Here is a 14811-nt window from a genome sequence, read left to right as displayed (position 1 = left end):
ACCAAATACTTTTTCTTTTGGCTCTGGTCGGGTTTATTCGACATTTCTTTTTGTTAAAGTCCTTCTTGTGTTTTACTTTGCACGGCAAACCAGGTTTGCCTTTTTTGTTCACTGTCTTTGGGCGGGCTTCTGCTCAGAAGCCCTCCTCCAGGAGCCAGGGTGTCTAGGTGGGCTGAATGTGAGGGAGGGGTGTAGTCACCCCCCATGATTGGCTGAGGTGGTTGTCCGGGCTGGACAACACCCCTGCTGCGTGAGTGACAGCCAGGCTGTGTGAATAGGGGATTTTTGCATAAAAGGCAGGTCTCTTGGGCTAGAAGTCAGAGTCGCCACTGGAACTACAAGGAACCGAAGCGAAGCAGAGAAGACGACGACTGCTGCAACTACCCCGTCCCGGTGAAGCCCTGCTGAAGGTCCGAGCTATCTACCCTTCGACGACCAGAGAAGATCAAGTCAGAGTCTTCTTCCCTTGAGCTTGGTGGGAATAACCAGCCAGAGGATCCTCTTCTTGGTCGAAATCGCTGCACACGGCTGAAATGGTTCGGATAGCCATCTGAAGAGCCTCTCCTGTTTTTTTAAGGAGCGCACCTTTTATTCACCATCGCTGTTGCCGGCTTCATCCCTGTGTGGTGCAGACCCCTCTAGACGTCCTCCTTCACATCGAAGCTCCAGGAACCGTGGGTCTGCAGGAAACCAACAGGAACAACTGCCAGGGTACCAGCTTCTCCATTGAATAAGGTACTGTGTTCTGCTTGAGGAATTAGGGTGAATCCCTTTTCTTCATCTCCAAGGCTTGCCCTTGTCTTCCCTCCTTCTTATAACTTTTGCTTCTTCTGTTGACAATATCCAAGTACTCCTGGCAACGTTGAATCTCGAACTATCCGACTGTGTGATCCTCGACAACAGGAACCCGGTTCCACTTGACACTGGCTCCGGCCTATTGACTCTTGAATTTCTGTCTATGAGTGTTCTCTGATTCTGTCTGCCTTGACAAAAGTATTGCCTGTGATTTTTGCCCCCAACTCTCTCTGGTTAACCCAGGTGCTAAGTGTATTTTTGCCCCGGTAACAATTCTTGCCGCGGATACACGTTTCGTTAGTAAGAGCGAACTGTCAAAAAGTGATCGCAAGTGTATTCCCGGTAACGTCTTTTGTTTCATAACACCGGTCCGTTAAAACACAGGGTACTTACCTGGAGTTAAGTGTACGAAAGCGAATTGGTTGGTTGTAGTATATTTTACGTGTGGTTTTGCATTAATAGAAGTGTTGTGTTTATAACAAATGGTTTAAAAATAAATGTACTTATATTTTTTTACCTGAAACGGTGAGTCAGTGTTTGCTTGAGTCACAGTAATTGTGGTCTCTGCTACTGAGATAAGCCTGGCTGCTCTGCTACTGTTACCACTTTAACATAGTAGTACAGGCTTGTGCCAAAGGTAAAACTTGTATTGCCACCTGTAGTCTTAATTGTGTGGAGTGGTCCCTAAGGGAACTGCACAGGATTCTGCCTAACAGTCTTCCAGATAGGCCCAATAGGTTCCCCAGACCATCCCTCATATGCTTGAGCAACACCATTAGCTGTGCCGCCTTGCAGTAAAGTCATACGTCGGGGAACCCAAATCCTCCCCTATCCCTCGGGAGTGTCAGAGTCGCCATTTTCATCCTCAGTGTTTAAGTACCCCACATAAATCTACAGAATTCTCCTGTGACTTCTAGGAAGAACCTCTGGGAGCTGTTTCGGGATGGCTGTATAGCAGTCGGGGAAGTACATTCATCTTAATAGATGTCATTCGACCATACCACGCCACTATAAGGGGGTCCCATCTTTTTAGGTCCACCATCAGCCGTGTGCAGAATGGGTCATAGTTGGCCGAAACCATCTCCCCTAAGTCTCTAGTCACTTGGATGGCCAGGTACCTTATGCCCTTTTCGTCCACTTTCATGCCCTGGTATCTCGTTTCTTGGAATCGAGAAGAGGGCTGTGCTTGAGAATCGGCATAATGCATGATTTCCCTACATTAATTTTTAGCCCAGAGATGTTGCCATATTCCATAATCTGCCCCAGAGCGCCGGAAGTGAGTGCTGGATATCTGTGAGGTATCCCAATATCTCATCAGCAAAATGCGAAAACTTGCACTCTATCGCCCCACCGCTTATGCACCTGATCTGCCCATTAGAACAGATCACAATCGACAGCAGCTCCATTGTTAAGGCATAAAGTAGCAGGGAGAGGGGACACCTCTGTGTTGTTCCTCTGGTCAGCGTAAAGACCTCAGAGTCTCCCATTGACACCAACTCTGGCCCTGGGCTTATTATAGAGCTGCGCTACCTATCTCAGGAAGTTTGGACCGAACACCATCTTCTCAAGGACCTTCATCATGAAGGGCCATTCAACTCTGTCGAAGGCCTTCTCAGAATCTAGCGATACCAAAAAAGCATCCAGGTCGCCCTCCTGTGCACCATGGATCAAATTCATAGGGCTTCATTATGAGAATCCTGCTAAAAACTGGGTCATTACTGGCATGGAGGAAGTAGCGGGTCCGTGCTCCTTTGACGGCACTAATAGCGGCTGATTACGAGTGCGTGAGCACGCGCAAAACCCCCATGCCGGTAATGGCCATACCGCCATGCCGCCAATGGGCCTCCAACCCCACTGACAGTGCCATCATGGGACACGCCGATACCACCTCCGCCAAGGAGCAACCCCTTAATAATGACCCGGTAATGACAACATACTAATACCGGGCTCGCAATACCGGCCCCGGAAGTAACGTCATCGGGTCGGCACGGAAAATGCGCCGGCAGCCATCTTTAAAAACACAATCCATTGCAATCCTCCCAAACCACTACTGCTACAGAGGAGAGATGAGGGCCATTGTGTACATCATGTCCAAGGCAACCCGCAAAACCACCCCCCGCCTGCGCAAGAAGCGCTTCTCAGATGAGGAATTGAATATGTTGGCAGATACCCTTGCTGCCCATGCCGATGAGGTATTCACGAACAACCTCAAAAGTGAGGTGCAGTTGAGGAAGAGGAAATTTGGGAGGAGGTAGCGCGCAAGGTGTCTGCGGTAGGCACCACCCCACGGACAGTCAAAGACTGCAAAAAAAGGTGGGACGACCTCTGTCTCAGGGTCCGGAACATCCTGGCCAGCAATCAGAGGGAGGCCATGGCCACAGGCGGGGGTGGGCACTGACCGGTTAAACTCATGCGCTGGGAGGAAACCTGTAGCACAACCATCCAGATGGAGTCGATAGAGGGCTTCGGGGAAATGGAGACGGGTACAGCGACATCTGGAGAAGGAGGTGAGAGACCCTGCAAACCCCAGTAGGCCAAAACCATGACGTAGCACAACTGATGTGAAAGTGAGCCGAGCCAAGGCAATGCATGGCCCAATGTACACACATTTACAGATCCACGTCCAGATGGAGGCACAAACCCTGCCACACTGAAATGCATGCTGTGTGCCAATCCCATAACCAACAGACACCCAACACACAGGGACCATTTGCATGTAACACATCACACAAAGCCCAATACAATGGCATACCACCTGGTACGCATCAGTGCCGAATGGAGATTCCACGGCTAATGCCAATATGCACCCCCCTTGAAACTACCCTGTGTGATAGGTCTATAAGATGAGCATGAGAAATGAAATACTGTACAGCACCATCTCATGCTTCTTGCATGTAACGCCATCACTGATGCCCTGCATCTTTTCCTCCCCCACAGGCACTGATGGAGAAGGTGGGAGTCAGGACCCTGCAACAAGGCCATCTACGTCCAGGGCCAGACTGCCGGGCAATGGTCAATCCACCTCCGGGGCAGCACCGGGGCCCACAGTCCAATCCAGGGCAAGTGCACAGGCCATGCAGGCACATGAGGACACCACAGCAGCGGACTTGACTGCTACTACCAAGCTGCCAACTACAGCCGAAGTGGAGGCCGATGGCACCCAGTCCATTGCCACAACCTCAGTGGGTGAGGCAGCAGCCATAGCCCCACTCAGTGACGATGTAGGAGCAGAAGAGTACGTGGACCTAGATGGAACAATCCATGTGGAATGTCCACCCCCACAACCCGCCACTCAGGGCACACTCTCCAGCCCCATGCTGGATTTTGCAGTTCCACTGCATAGTTCCGACCTCAGTACCACCCCACAGGCCAGCCCTGCAATGGCACACCCAGCCGCAGCACCCTCAACCTCTGCTGCTCCCACTGACTCAGAGGCACAGCTGTCAAGGGTGGAGGCAAGGCAGGACTCCATGATTGACCTTGTGCGCCAATATGTGGCCGACGGCGAGGAGACACGGCGAGGGATCCGTCAGGCCATTGCTGGGAACACTGCCGCCATTAATGGCTGTGCAGTCATGATCCGTGACAGTTTGGGGGCCGTCACACAGATCCTGAGACGCATCCTGCAACACATGCAGCGCCAACAACCTGTGCCGGCCTTGCCAATTCCAACTGCTTCCACCCCATCCTCTGCACCCTTCAGCCCTGTGCGGATGACAAGGCGGAGTGCAAGGCAGACCGAAATGCTGCCCCGGACACAAAGAAAGCCCGCAAATAGTGTGGGATGACAATGGGTGAAGGGGGAGGTGGTGTTGGTGGTGTATAGGTGATTAAGGGGGTGTTCATTGGGGGTATGGGGTGTTCATTGGGGGTATGGGGTATTCATTGGGGGTATGGGGAGTTTGGGTGTTTTGGGTTTTCATTAATACACCCGTTGTGTGCAAAATAATTTAATGCCTGGACATTGTTCGTTTCGAGTGTCTTCAGTCTATTCATGACAGTGCACAGTGCCCAACTCCCCACATACCCTGTGTGCATGTCCACAAGGACCCAGTGCTCAGTGTAGCACTGACACATATCCATCAGCTTCCCTGTGGTTCAGAAGTATTCGTCAATCATTGACTGGCGTACAGCACGGCCATCTTGTGCATCACGTACTGCAAGGGGTGCTGCTCCTCCTCCATCATCATCATCATCCCCATCCTCATCCGGTGCATGCATGTCAATGTCAGGTGGCAGTGGTACATTTCTCCGGATGCACACATTGGGCAGCATGACACAGGCCACGGTGATCTTTGCCACCTTCTGAGGCCCATAAAGGAGTGCTCCACCAGACCTGTTTAGGCAGCGGAACCGTGCCTTCAACAGGCCCACGGTCTGCTCAATCACGACACGGGTACGGGTATGAACCAGATTTTACTCCTCTTCGTGCCCGTTCACTGAGTTCCGCACAGGGGTAAGTAGCCACGGCTTCAAGGGATAGCCTCCATCACCTGCATGGGAGCACAAAGAGGTCTGTGTGAGTCATTCTGAGCTGGCACCTTTAGGATTCACAGCCATGACCTCAACTATTTGGTGTTCACATGCACATGTCCCTGTACGTTTGCACACAGATTGATTGGATGCATTGTGTACTGCAATATGGCCTGCATGTGTGGATTGTGTTGTACGGATGATGCAGGGTGTTCACTTGCATGCTGATGCGGATGTACAGTGGATGCGGAACAATGACTTGCCTCCCATTATTGCAGTGTATGCTAGTCGGTGCCTAATCACACTACCAACATTGGCACAGCTGTTATCATGTTTAGTCATGCATCGCTTGACATACCCATGGTGGCCTGGTTGTGCGTCTTGCATGTTGTCATTGATGTACGGCATTGGTCTAATGTGGCATTGATGTGTTATGTTCGGGTTGGGAGGTTCAGGTCAGAAGTGTTTAGCTCTGAGTGCATTGTCCGCTCATCGCCCATTCCCACCCAGGTGGAGTATGCACCCCCCCCCCCATTCCCACCCAGGTGAAGTATGCACACCGCCCCCCCCCCCTTCCCACCCAGGTGGAGTCTGCATCCCCCCACACCACAACCCCGATGCACTGCCATGGGCCAGTCAGGCAACTCACCAAGCAGCCAGGCACGTCGTCCAGCATGTCGCTCCATGTGGCGGGGTAGCGTGGAGTTACGCAGCACCATGGCATCATGTATAGATCTCGGTATATCGGTCGCAACAATGTGTGATGATCTTGCTGGAGTCACATACCATCTGCACATTGATTTTCGTGGTATTGCTTGCGATTGCATTACACCGCCTCTGTTGCATGAGGGACAACCAATTCTACATGGGTGTAGTCGAGGGCAGCGACGCAACTGGGCATGCCTGCCAGTGCATGGAAGCCTACTTTAGTGTCGGCAAGCTCCTGGGCAGTCCGTGGTAGGGATATGTGGGTGCTAGCGTGCTTCAGGATCGCATCCAGCACTTGGGTCAGCACGTGCGAAAAGAGTGGTTGTGATATGCCATGCAGCTGGCCCACTATGTGCTGGTAGGTGCCTGTGGCCAGGAAGTGGAGCACAGACACCACCTTTAGTAGCGGGGTGATGGCAGTGCGTATTTCTATGAGGCTGATGATGGTGTTGTGCATCATGTCCACTATGGTGGTGATAGTGTCCCGGTCCAACCGGTACAGGGTGTGGATCTGCTCTGGGGTTAGATTGAATGGACTGGGTCTGATGCGAGGGACTGGTGGCTGCCTACGTGGTAACACTGGCTGCACTGGTGGAACTTGCTGGGCCTGTCTCACCCTCCTTCTCCTCCTGCATCTCCTCTGTGCTGCCTGTTGTAGCTGTAGTTGTTGTTGCTGTAGTAGCAGTACAGGCATGTCCTCCAGCCCCATGATTGCAACAGCTAGTGGTATAATTCTGGTGTTGGAAGGGGTGTGGTGTGTGGGTGTATTCCTTTTGTACTGGGACAGGCTGCCTACACTGTAAGTTGCTATTTACGGGTGGTCTGCGATGCCTGTGTTGCCGCCATCGTGCAGGCCCTAATTACCGCCTTTGGGATGCCGGTAAGTGCATGCCTGTGTAACTTGTGATGTCCTCCTATTAGCGGCATCCCAGTATTTCCGCCGTGAAGGGGCGCGTGTACGTGCGCATGCTGGTATGAAGGGGCACGGTATGGGCGGTGGCAGTATTGCCGGGTTGTCGGGTCGTAATGGCCCGGACCCGTTAACGATGCCGGGAATACCATTCCACCTTCCTATTTTCATTACCTCCATGCTCGTAATGAGGCCCATAGTCTTTTGAATGTTGCCGGAGCCCTGTCTACCTCTGATAAAGCCCACCTGGTCTCTGTGCACTAATTTTGGCATTTTCCCTCTTGTCTCGTTCCCAGGATTTTCACCAGAATCTTCACGTCACTGTTAAGGAGGGAAATGGGTCTGTAGGAGGAGCACATACTTGGGTCCTTCCCCTCGTTTGGAATAGCTATTATTGTTGCCATAAACATCTAAGGCAGAGCCTCCACCTGCAGACATGCATTGTACACCTTCACCAAGCATGGGGCCAACAGTGACCTGTACAGCTTCTAAGATTTGATGGTAAAGCCATCTTTCACTGGGACTGTCCCTGCCTTCATACCCTTAATTGCCATCAAGACTTCCTCCACACTTATAGGGCGTTCAAGGCCCTCCCTTCCATCTTGGGGAAGCCCCGGGATGGGTAGAGCCCCCAGGAAAGCATCTATGTGTGACTCCTCCCACTTCCAATCCGACGTCTAGAGGTTGCTATAGTACTTTGCAAATTCACTTCCAATACCCTTGGGGTCGAAGACAGACCCCGCCCTCCTCAGCCCTTATAGCCCCTATTGTCCTCTTCCTCTCTTTCCTCAATCTCCATGCCAGAATCGTGTCCGCTTTATCCCCATCCCGTGGCATTTCCGTTTCCAGAACAGAAGCTTCTTCTTCGTGTCTTGGGTCATAATGGCATTCAACTGAATTTTATAGAGCTGGAGCTCCTTTGGCTCTGGAGGAGAGATAGTTTTCCTGGGGCCGGCCTGGCTGTACCTGCACTATCTTATGCCGTAGAATGCTTTCCTTCTTTTGCCTCTCTTTTTTCCTTTTGGAGCCTATCCTGATCAACACCCGCCAGATCGCTGATTTGAAGCCCTCCCACACCGATTGCATATGCACCTCCCCTGTATCATTAAGGGAAATATATTCCTTAATTCCCACAAGTAGCTCTTGTTGCACCTCCCTATCTTTAAGTAGGAAATCGTTATATCTCCAGCTCCCCCCACGTCTCCTCCCCACCCATTGTTGAGCGAAACTAACCATATCGTGATCAGACCATGGGATTGGGGCAACCTGAGACTCCAGAACCTGTGCTTTCATGGTTGCATCCACCAAGATCAGGTCAATGCGTGAGAATGAGTTGTGGACCGCTGAATAAAAAGGGAACGGCCTGTCCCCTTCCGGGAGGGGGTGGGGACGAAAGAGAAAACCTCATTTATTTGTCTACCGCGTTCCGACTCCCCCACCCTTGCCCTCATCGCCGGTCCCTCCCCCATCCTCCTGCGATCCTTCTCCGGGTCCAGCACCATAGTGAAGTCCCCTCCAACCATCAACCAACCCTCCGCAAACTCGATCAATTTGTCCCGGACCTCCTGCCAGAAGTCACCTTGATCCACATTTGGAGCATAGATTGAGCCCCGTGTGAGGCAGGTGTTACGTCGCAGACTCTTTACAAGCACGTATCTCCCAGTGGTATCAGCGAGGACCGATTCCACAACAAATCCCAAATGGTCTGAGATCAGGATCGCCACCCCCGCCTTTTCCCCACATCAGAGGCCATGATCACTTCTCTCACCTCCCAGGAGAGCAGTCGGGGCTCCTTTCCCCTAGGCCAGTGCGTTCCCTGAAGGCACATCACATCTAATTGTGCCTGCTTACATTCACAGAGCACCATCTCTCTCTAATTTGGCGTGTTGAGGCCTCGCGTACTGAGGAAGCGAACGCTCATCTCACCCGATCCAGACATTACTCTACTGTCGGACCACCACATGACACCCCCCCTATCCCCGAGACCTTTCTCTCGTTGGGTCTACATGTCCGGAGCCCATGAAACCTTTAACAAACCTTGAAACTTTGCACAATGAACTTTGCACAACAAACCCAACTCCTCCTTTCCCTTCCTGCCACCCTCGGCATCCAACCCCACCCAGATTTGTCATTAGATGGGATCAAATTACCAGGGGCCCTCCCGAGCCCCAGACCAGCTATTAAACAAGCACTTTTGCCTCGGCCACCTCATCTCAAAATGCATCCAATCACCTCCCTCTCCCCTTACTTGTCGCATCTCATCTCCTTCCCCGCCAACATCCTGCCCCACAGGCCCCACCACTCACTCCTTACATTGCAAAGGACCCCAGAGACACCCTTCCCCAAATTACTCATCCGTTTCCCCTTCCCCCTGGGGGAGCATTGAGCTTACTGAACTTCTGTGATTTAGGGATCTTCTGTCTATCCTTTAGTTGGCTACTGCTGCATGCTCCTTCCATCACTTCGCCCGGGCCCCTCTGGAGGAGCTGGGAGTCCCCCATGAGTTCAGTGATCGCCCTTTGAATGTCATCTTCCGTTATCAGTCTGTAAGAGTAGCTCTCGTGCTCAAAGGAAATTGAGAAGGGGGAAACCCCATCGGTACCTCACCCCCTTGTCAATGAGCCATTTCGTCAGGGGACCACATTGCTTCCATCTAGCCAATGTAAAAGCCAACAGATCCAAGGGGCGCTGTTGTGCGCCCAACAAGATGGCTGCCTAATCTGTGAGCTCCATGGCTGACAAAATCCTTTACGGAAAATCCTGAGTTGGTGTGCTACTGTGGAACACCTAATTGATGCGATCCTGCAGCTGAAGATTCAGAGATCACTCGGTCGAAATCAGGGACGAAATCGGTGCCGGGAACCCGGAGAACAAAAGCCCACATAACCGCAACCCTTCGCTAACAGCTGGGATGCTGCGCGCCAAAATAGACCCTAAACTGCCAACAGCGCGCTGAGCGGAGGAAGGAGAGCGCCGGATCAGACCGCGCCCAGAGAACCAGCCTGAAAAACCCCTGGAAGACCCAACGGTGGACGAACATCCATACCTGCACATCCTGGGTGCAGGACCCTGGAGAAAGGCACACGAGCGCCGGAGTCCTGGACTGCGGGTGAACCGCGGTGCAGTCTACAAGGACACGGAGCCCGTGGCAAGTCATCTCCCCCGTGGCCCGGGCCAGCATCTGCTCGGGAGGGCGAGACGGGCCCCCACGACGGTGGACCACCCCCACCCCACAAACATCCGTAGTGGACCACGGGGGGCTGGATCGGGGTGCACCCCTCCCCCCCTTCAGCAAGACTGCAACACCTGGGGTAGAGACGCGGCACAGTAATGAAATCTAAGTGCCACGCTCCCCCAACAACGAAGGACAAAGCAGGCCGGACCCAGCATCTACAAGGTATGTGAAGGGGGGGTGACTCACCCCCGCCCCCATAAATTCCCGCACAACCACATAATCAATAGGACGACCTGCAAAATAAACACTGCCCATCTCCTTGAAAAAAGACTGAGGGACAGAGGCACAGCGACAGACAACACCATTTTGGGGGTCAGGGGGGCACCTGATATACCAACGGGGGGCGGATCTGCGCTCCATCTGCCAGATCCAACACACAAGATTGATGGGAGGCACAAAAAACAAAAAGCAAGGTCCTATGGATGCATTTGCGAATACCACCACGTCAGCCCCGGAACCTGACCAAACACCCATCCAAGGAAGCCCCGCAATAGACCCCTCAGAACAAAACATGACCCCTATATGGCAGCAATGGAGAAATGTTTCTTAGCGATCAACTCCAAAATGGATGATATATGTGAGAACATCATGTCCATCCGAGCTGATATCAGGAAAGTTAACTCCAGAGTTGCAGAAGCCGAAGAAAGAGTATCAACCCTTCAAGACACATCTGTCATATAGAACAAAACCATAGAACAAATTCAAAAAGACACCAAAACTATCCAAAACAAATGCAAAGACCTAGAATCCCGCTCACGCCGAAATAATATATGGGTGGTTGGGGTGGCAGAGCACAAACTCAACACTCCCATGGAACACTTTCTCGAAGACATGCTGCACTCTATGTTCCCAGAGGCACAATTCTAGAAGCAATTCTTAGTCAAAAGGGCGTGCCAAACCCTCGCTCCTCCACCTAAACCAGGCACACCACCCCGAATAATTATAGCAAGAATACTTAACTACCGGGACCGAGATCTCATCCTCAGAATGGCACGTGAACAAGCACGCCTATCCTACGACTCCAATCTCATCCACATTTACCCAGACTTCTCATCAGGAGTCCAGGTCTCGAGGCGCTCCTTTGACTCAATAAAAAAGGCACTCAGAGAAAGGAAAATAGTTTATGCAATGCTGTTTCCGACTAAACTACGAATTCAACACAATGGCAAAACACAATTCTTTGAGACACCTGAGGAGGCCAGGACTTACATAGAACAACACATTCCAGCAGCCCAGAATGGTACCTGAGGTCCCAAACTTATACGACCACATACAGAAACAAATTTAGAATGTCAACGCACCAACATAAAAAGCAAAGACCAGCCACGACTCCAGAGAAAAAGGCGGGCCATGCAGCCCGCCGCACTTTGCAATGTTGCACCCGGTTCATAGGGATTCACCGCCCATTTGGGGGGGTGGTGATGGAGGAGGGTAGGAGGTGCTACAGGCCTGTTGCCTAGTTAAGACTTTTTCTATGTTACAACACATACTCGCATCAAGGGATTCAAATAAAATATCCAGTCCAGCTGGTTGGGTTTGCAGTTAAAAATGTTTGTTACAAATTAGAAAAACCAAGTTTATTTCAAGAAAGCTATAAAAACCTGGCAATGCAACACCTGAAAGACCTATACTTGATCAGCGCAGACGATGAACACACCCCGAAGACCAGAACAAATGGCAAATCAAGATAAAATTAAGTGCACTAGGCTTATGTCCTGGAATGTAAGAGGCCTGTCCAATCCAATTAAAACCAGGAAAATCATGGCTTACGCCGCCAGACATCGTATTGACATCCTCTTTTTACAAGAAACTCACGCAACGGAAAAGGTAGTAACATCCCTCAGCCGTGCTTGGGGTCAACAGGTTATTACCACTGACTATTCTTCACAATCCAGTGGAACAGTGATAATTAATCACCGAAGGATAGGCTTCGTGATAACCAAAACCAAATGTGATCCCGAAGGCAGATATGTAATTATTTGGGGAACACTTCATGGACGGGATACGATACTTCTCAATACCTATGGCCCCAACGTAGACAACCCGGAGTTCTTCCACCAGATATTCGCGTTGATATTGCCTGTAGTAGAGGAGAAAGTGATCTGGGGTGGGTACTTCAACACCATCCTAGACCCCAAGTTGGATAGAACTACCACTGGTAATTGGAAAGCGAGACGAAGGCAGCAGGGGCCATCAAGAATGCCATGCGCCTATTGCCACTATCTGATACTTGGAGAGCACTCCACCCACACAAACAGGAGTTCACATTCCACTCATACGTGCATGAGTCGAGCTCCAGCATATACTACTGGCTCTGCTTCACAGATTGTATCCAAGAGACTGCACCCTCTCAGACCATTCCCCAGTCATCCTAGATATTTTACCTGACTCCGCACCTCGAACGTGCAGAATGCCGCCGCAAATCCTACGAGACGAAGGGCTGGTGGAAACACTCCGCACAGAAATAACAGTCTTTTTTGAGCGCAATGAAGGTTCCATATCGTAATACACCACAATATGGGAAACGTTCAAGGCATGGCTGAGAGGGCTTCTTATTGCCACAGTAAACTGCAAAGAAGCATACACCAGAGCTCCGGGGCAAAACACGCTTGCCCCCCCTACACAAAGCCACCGAAGTGTTCAATACACTAGCAGACCAAGAGGTGTATTACATGATACGCCCAGTCAGAGCCAAGAGGTAGGGAGAGGGAAACAAATCTGGAAAACTCCTAGTCAATCTAATCCGGTCGGAAATAGGCTAGGGGCAAATAACTAGCATCATAGACAAGCAGGGAATAACCCTGACGCACCAGAAAGAGATGAATGAAGTATTTCTCAGATACTTCAAGGAACTATACCGGAACAGAGACCAGAAAACACCAGAGGAACTGCAGCAACACCTGGACTCCTACCCACTCCTGCGACTCACAGAAGAAGACAAGTTAATCCTAGACACACCGCTCACCGAAGAGGATATAACACAAGCTATTAAAGACCTAAAGATGGGCAAAGCACCAGTAGCAGACGGCATCACGACAGACTTATACAAAGCATTTATCGCGGAACTAGCACCGCAACTCCTGAAAGTATGGGAGGAATCGCTGGAGAAGGGAACACTGTCACTGACGCTACAAGAGGCCATAATCTCGGTTCTGCTGAAACCACACAAACCACCCCACGATCCCTCTTCCTACAGGCCCCTATCCCTCATCAACGTGGATGCAAAGATCATAGCCAAAGCCATCGCCAACAAACTGAATCCGCATATGAATAAATCGATCCACCCGGAACAGTCCGGTTTCATCCCATCCCGCTCCACAGCCTTGAATCTCCACAGATTCTTTGCAATTTTATCACAAATGGATCCGGAAAAGAAAACTATTGCAGTAACCTTAGATGCTGAAAAGGCGTTTGATTCCATCTCCTGGAAATTCATGTATGCCATCCTCCAAAAAATGGGATTTGGCCCGGGATTCATAAGATGCATACAGACGCTATATTGTAATCCCACTGCAAGAGTCAGAACTAATGCAACCATCTCCGACACCTTCAGACTGCAGAGAGGAACGAGACAGGGATGCCCCCGTCCCCGTTAATATTTGCGCTCACAATAGAGGGAATGGCAGCATTCTTATGAACCAAACACGCCTGGAGAGGGATATGCATCATGGGAAGACCTCAATTCATCTCACTATACGCAGACGGCACCATGCTATACATTAGAGACCCAGAAACACATCTCCCCCGATCATGCAAGACATTGCGGAATTCACAAGTACTCCGCATATAATATAAATCAAACCAAATCCGAAATAATACCTTTAACCAAAGCCGTTTCACAAACAGAATCCATGGCCCAGTTCCGCTGGTCACCTACTACTGCCAGATACCTGGGAATTATTATGGCATCAGATAAAAACACACTATACTCCAATAACTATGGACTGACACAGATAGAAACCAAGCTTAAACTCTAGTCGAAACTTCCGATTTCCATGTACGGCCGGATATCCCTACTAAAGATGGTGATCGTCACCAAATTGTTATATCTCTTCAGTGGAATACCCATATGGCCAGGTCGTAAATTCTTCGAGAACCTACAGAGAAGTAGCACACACTTTATATGGGGAGGAAACACACCCAGGGCCACTTGGACCAAGGTGTACGAACACTGACACAGGGGACCTAGCAGCACCGGATTACCTACTTTACTATTACGCAGCACAAGCCCAGTTTGCCAGATTCTGGTTCTAAGACACTGAACAACATGCTCATATACACGCTGAAGTGTTTTCAGCGGCCCCAAATGACCTACGAGGTATGCTATTTACTAAAGTCAAGGAAGAGAGGGCAGGAGCGGACCCAGTGTCGACTATGGTGCGAGCATGGATGCAGGTCCTAAAAAGAGTCCAATGCGACATACCCTACTGGCCACACACCCCGCTATGGGCATACCCAGATCTTCGACCGACCCTAGACCGCACCATACAGAACCGCTGGCATCCAGAACGTGGAGCCAGACTGGGGGACTTTTCCCTGAAGGAAACTTCATCACTATGTTAGAGCTACAGGAGAGAACAGGCAAAGGCCTGATCCCAACATTACAGTATCATCGGCTGAGGGCGGCATGCAAAGCAATCTGGCAATCATTTCCTACGGAACCCCTGGTACACAAGTTCCTTGCAGATAT

The 14811-nt window shown here is 50.8% G+C and overlaps 1 protein-coding gene across 5 annotated transcripts in view; it reads right to left on the bottom strand.

The window, feature by feature from the left end:
- Window positions 1-14811, bottom strand: part of DENND5A (DENN domain containing 5A) — a 2487481-nt gene that overhangs the window by 1731934 nt on the left and 740736 nt on the right. The window lies entirely within an intron of this gene.

Source organism: Ambystoma mexicanum, chromosome 11, assembly GCF_040938575.1.
Source record: "Ambystoma mexicanum isolate Mex_15411 chromosome 11, UKY_AmexF1_1, whole genome shotgun sequence".
NCBI classification, from domain to species: Eukaryota; Metazoa; Chordata; class Amphibia; order Caudata; family Ambystomatidae; genus Ambystoma; species Ambystoma mexicanum.
Note: the sequence above shows the minus strand (reverse complement) of the source record. Positions and strands in the feature narration are given on the sequence as shown.